Raw genomic sequence first — 6,139 nt, forward strand, 5'->3', positions numbered from 1 at the left:
GAACCAGTATTCTATGGACTCATTGGGTTTGAAGGATTGTTACAATGAATATGCATAAGATTGACATACGAGTCTCCAATGTATGCAAATTTATATTGTGTATTGTGGCAGTCCTGGAAACCCCTATGTGTTAGGTGATCTCCCAGAAAAGGGTTGGACAACTACTCTGCACCAGTGCCGCTCAGCCCAGTCCTTTGGATGCACCCGGCTAAGTCAGGTTTTCAGGATATCCACAAGGAATATGCATGAGTAGATATCCTGAAAACCAGACTGGCTAGGCATATCCCAAGGGCTGCATTGAGAACCCCTGTGTTAAAGCAAAGAAGACCTGTGGTCCAGTCTTTGTGAGTGGAAGTACCTTAGGTTAAGCTTTTATCACCCTTACTTTAATATTCCCTTATCTCCTTCCCTTAACCGCCTTCACTACGTTGCCGGAGAACGTAGTGAAGGCGATTAGCTTAGCCGAGTTTAAAAAGGGGTTGGACGGTTTCCTAAAGGACAAGTCCATAGACCGCTACTAGATGGACTTGGGAAAAATCCACAATTTCGGGAATAACTTTGTATGTTTGGGTAGCTTGCCAGGTGCCCTTGACCTGGATTGGCCACTGTCGGGGACAGGATGCTGGGCTTGATGGACCCTTGGTCTTTTCCCAGTGTGGCATTACTTATGTACTTATCTCTTATTTGTCCTGTTTGTCTGTCCTAATTATATTGTAAGCTCTGTTGAGTAGGGACTGTCTCTTCATGTTCAAGTGTACAGCGCTGCGTACGTCTAGTAGCGCTATAGAAATGGTAAGTAGTAGTAGTAGTCTTTGGGATTCCGGAATCTTGCTATTCTTTGGGTTCTGGAATCTTGCTACTCTTTCGGATTCCGGAATCTTGCTACCTTTTGTCCTTATCCCTTATTTGTCCTGTTTGTCTGTCCTAATTAGATTGTAAGCTCTGTCGAGCAGGGACTGTTTCTTCATGTTGAGGTGTACAGCGCTGCGTATGTCTAGTAGCGCTTTAGGAATTATAAGTAGTAGTAGTAGTCTTTGGGACTCCGGAATCTTGCTACTCTTTGGGATTCCGGAATCTTGCTACTCTTTGGGATTCCGGAATCTTGCTACTCTTTAGGATTCCGGAATCTTGCTACTCTTTGGGATTCCGGAATCTTGCTACTCTTTGGGATTCCGGAACCTTGTTACTCTTTGGGATTCCGGAATCTTACTACTCTTTGGGATTCCGGAATCTTGCTACTCTTTGTCCTTATCCCTTATTTGTCCTGTTTGTCTGTCCTAATTAGATTGTAAGCTCTGTCGAGCAGGGACTGTCTCTTCATGTTCAAGTGTACAGCGCTGCGTACGTCTAGTAGCGCTTTAGAAATAAGTAGTAGTAGTATTACACTGATCCTGATTCAGTTGCATTAGTTAAAAAGACTTGTTTATAAAACTGCTGTATAAATCTCTGTACTGCGGTGTCTTATGCCCTCTATTAGGATGTTCTAAATGTGTCGTCTCAAAAGGCAATAGCTTTCATAACTGAAGTTTATTAGTTCTTCCTTTCCTGAGTAAGGTGCAGTTAGCTTTTACGCAGGCTGCTCCAAAACTCTGCACTAGCTCTCCTCTGGGTCTATGTTCCTTGTCCTGTTACCTTATATTTTGGAAAACACTGGACGCCTTTTAGACTATTGTTTGACATGCTGCCAAGGTTACATTTTTTTAAATCTGGGGAATGTTCATTAAAAGTATGGTAACTTTCTGCACGTGATGCATCTGACCTGCATTTACTGCACAGGGCAGACACTTAGCTCATGAGTCTACATTACGTGACCTGGAAAAGTGAACAGTGAATGAAGTGATCAAATTACAGATAACAATTAGTTATTCAAAGTTGTTAAATCGCAGGAGGACCTTGGGAGACTGGACATGCAAATTGTTGAAGAAATTTAATCTAGACAGCCACCACGACGTGATGCTTGAAGGGAAAAATAATCCAAACTGTAGCAACACAAGGCTAGTTTCCATCCAAAAGATGGACCTAGATATCAGGGGCAACAGTATATTGAAATCCTCTCCTTGGTGTGCAGCAGTAGCCCAAAAAGCAAAGACAACGTTAGGACTTATTTGAAGCAGAATAGAGAACAAAACAATATAATAATGTCTGTACATCGCTCTGTGGTGCACTTTGAGTAATGTGTGCAGTTATGGTTGCTGCACCTCAAAAAAGACAGTAAGACTAGAAAAGGTAAAGGAGTTGGGATGGGATGAAGAAAGGCTAAAGAGGTTAGGGCTGCTCAATTTGGAGAGCTGATAGCTAAAGGAGAGAAAAAAGAGGTAAGGATCGTAAGTTTGATATACCACCTTTCTGTGGTCTTATATATAGGTGCTTTCTCTGCCCTAGTGGGCTCACTAAGTTTTTGTACCTGTGACTAATCCAGGATCACAAGGAGCCACAGTGGCACTTGAACCAGTTCCAGGTTACTACTACTACTACTTAACATTTCTAAAGCGCTACTAGGGTTACGCAGCGCTGTACAATTTAACATAAAAGGACAGGCCCTGCTCAAAGAGCTTACAATCTAAAGGACAAGTGAGTAGACGATACGATGGGGGCAGTCCGGATATCCTGAAGGTAAGAGTTAGGTGCCGAAGAGGTGGGCTTTAAGCAGAGACTTGAAGATGGGCAGGGAGGGGGCTCAGGAAGGTGAGGCGAGGCAGAATGGGCGGAGCCTGGAGTTGGCAGTGGTGGAGAAGGGTACTGAGAGGAGGGATTTGTCATGTGAACGGAGGTTTCGGGTGGGAACATAAGGGGAGATGAGGGTAGAGAGGTAGTGAGGGGCAGAAGATTGAGTACATTTGTAGGTAAGTCCAAATTTTCCCTTTCTTATTGTCCGTGCCAGACAAGTGGGCTATTGCCCCAGGTACAAAACTTAGATTGTGAGCCTGCTAGCGATGGAGAAAATACTTGTATGTAATATATAAACTGCTCTGGTTGTACTACGGAAAGGTGGTATATCGAGTCTAATCATAAACATGATATATAGATATAAAGTGTGGTATGGAGCAGGTAAATGTGAGTTGGTTGCTTGCTGTTCCAAAAAGCATAAAGCCAGGGGCACATTTGAAATAAATTGGAGAAAATATTTTTTTTCACTCAATACACAAGTGAGCTCTGTATTTTGGTATTTGAGGAAGTGGTAAAAGTAGTCTTCGCTGGGCTTGAAAAAAAAAAAAAGTTTGAACAAATTCCTAGAGGGTACATAAATGGTAAGATCTATCTCCTCTTGCCAGCTCTTCATGACCTACATTGGCCACTGTTGGAAGCAGGCTACTGGGCTTAATGGACCTTTTGAATCAATATACTATGGAGAGTCTTTGTTAAGAGGCTTGGATAATCCCATGGACAGCCTGGTTCTGTTCACCTTGCTGCTTCTGCCAATTAACATCATGGCTTATATCCCTCTAGCACCTTGCGGTTCTAAGTGGGTAACAGTCAACAGGAAGCCAGAACAGTCATCTGGGAGTTACACTAAATAAGTCAAAAATGATGTCAAAAAGATAAAGTACATATTTCTTAAAAAGAAAAGCTTTAACTTTCTAGCTAAAAGAAGGGTGATGTAGAGAATATCCCCGCAATAGGCAGGGTTTTCTCAAAATCTAACAGTCTCCTAGCAGTAACTGGGGTGGTGGTACTCAAGAAGTACAATGGGATGGTATGTGTACAATTAGTAAAGCGGTAATTTGATCTAAATCAAAAGTGAAGGATGTAAAGCCCAAGACCCTTATGCAGATCAGCATGGGAAGGGGAACCAAACTGGTCCAAGAGGGGAGATGGTGTGGATCCAGTGCTGGGGGTAGAAAAATCCTGGTTGTCCAGGTAACTAAAACTACTCCTAGTGTCTGCCAAAGAGATGGGAAATTTCTAGGTTTGGGGCTGCATGGAAGGGGCAACCCCAGCTAGTACGGCAGGGAGGAGGAGAAGCTGCAGCTTAGCACAGGGGAGAAGAGTCATTCCTGTACCCCAGTGTCTCAGCTAGTACAGAACCTGCTACTCCAGCTTGACACAGGGGAGAGGAGGACCTGTTACTGATCTTATTGCATTGGAGAGGGGGACTTGGTGCTGCAAATTTGTGTATCCATGTTAGCTGGCAGTATGTCCTCCTTCCTGTGGAGAAAGGAAAGAACAAGGAAAGGAGGATGGTGAACATAAAAGTAGCTATATTGGGTCAGACCAATGGTCCATCTAGCCCAGTATCCTGTTTTCCAAACCGTGGCCAAGCCAGGTCACAAGTACCTGGCAGAAAACCCAAATCATGGCAACACGCCATGTAGAACCCCAAAGAATAGCAAGATTCTAGAACCCTAAAGAGTGACAAGATTCCATGCAGAAACCCAAATAGTAGAAACATTCCATACAGAACCCCAAACAATAGCAAGATTCCAGAATCCTAAAGAGTGACAAGATTCCATGCAGAAACCCAAATAGTAGAAACATTCCATACAGAACCCCAAACAATAGCAAGATTCCAGAATCCTAAAGAGTGACAAGATTCCATGCAGAATCTCAGAGTAGCAACATTCCATACTACTAATCCCAGGGCAAGCAGGTCTGTCTCAATAGCAGACCATGGACTTTTCCTCCATGAACTTGTCCAAACCTTTTTTTAAACCCAGATACACTAACTGCTGTTACCACATCCTCTGGCAAAGAGTTCCAGAGCTTAACCATTCGTTGAGTGAAAAATTATTTCCTCCTCTTTGTTTTAAAAGTATTTCCATGGTGGAAAATTCTAACAAAGTAAAGGGAAAAACAAGCTTATGTGACATCAGCCTTTAGATGGGGCTTTCAAGAAAACTGGTCTATTATTTATAGACACTTCAGAACATGGCCGCCTGAGTGATCTTTGGGTGTGAGAAGAGCAAGTGCTAGACTGTGGTTGGAAGCTTTACATTGACTCCCTATTTTGGCTTGTATCCAATTTAAGGTACTGACAATGTTTTGGGCATGCAGGGGAGAGGGATCATTTTTCCCTGTCAAATGTAGTAAGGTGAAATCAGCCAGGGAGAGTTCAGAAGAGGCCTTCATCGGTCTGTCCAATGAAAGCGATGAGGAGGGGAGGTGGTGAACAAGAGCTTTCTTCAACCAGGGCCCAGTATTATGGACTAGCTTGGCCTTGACTTGAGGTTGGAAGATCACTACTTACATTTCAGGAAGAAATTGAAGGCCTGGTCTAGAGTTCTCCAGTGGGGGAGTTTAACTTTGATAAGGAAGTTGGGGTTAGGGGATTAGTTTCTATGGGGTGACTCTTTTTGATTTAGGTTTTATGTGAAATATTTTAATTGGGTATTTGATGTAAACAGCATTATGTAACTTTGTTGCTGGGTATGCAATAAATAAATAAAATGAAATAATATTTTTTTAAAAATCAAAAGCTTTCCTTAAAAACAAAATATTTTGCCAGGCTCTTAAAAACGTAGCAAGTACCTAATTTTTCTAAATATTTTTCCAGACCTGTATTTGACCACAGTGAATTCTATTCTAGTTGTTAGGTGCCCCCTCCCACTACAAGCTCAGGGTGACTTACAATTATATTAAAATAGCTGACAACACTATCAGGATTATACAAATATATAAGGTATATCCTATATCAATCTTAATTACATATTAGAAATGTGTTTTGTAAAATAAAATGTTTTCAGAGCTCAATGAAAGGAAAAGTAGGGCATGCTGGGTATTGTATCTGCTTTAGAAAAGTATTTCACAATTCAGCCTATTAATATGAAGTGTCCTGTACAGTTTTTCCCCTTTTAAGTCATCATTTAAAAGCAGTGGTGTTTAGCTTAGGCTCCTATTTACTAACAGGTGATGTAGGCTCATTACGTTCTTGTGTACCGTCTGCCATGATATTTCCACCGGCGCTGTGGCAGACAGCACACCCTAAGGCCTGTCAAGTGTTAGGCAAAGGGGCTTTAGTTCCCTCTTCTTTGGAAATAGGTTTTGAACCATCCAGCAAAACCCAAATTCTGGTTGATTGAAATGGACACACTGGTGCTATCATCTGTTATGCAAATCTCTTGAAATGGTTTCTATAGCTTACATTAGTTTTTGTCGTTACTAACAGCTGCCCTTGTCCACCAAATTGTGTCCCATCTTGTCT

The sequence above is a fragment of the Microcaecilia unicolor genome, chromosome 8 (assembly GCF_901765095.1).
Source record: "Microcaecilia unicolor chromosome 8, aMicUni1.1, whole genome shotgun sequence".
NCBI classification, from domain to species: domain Eukaryota; kingdom Metazoa; phylum Chordata; class Amphibia; order Gymnophiona; family Siphonopidae; genus Microcaecilia; species Microcaecilia unicolor.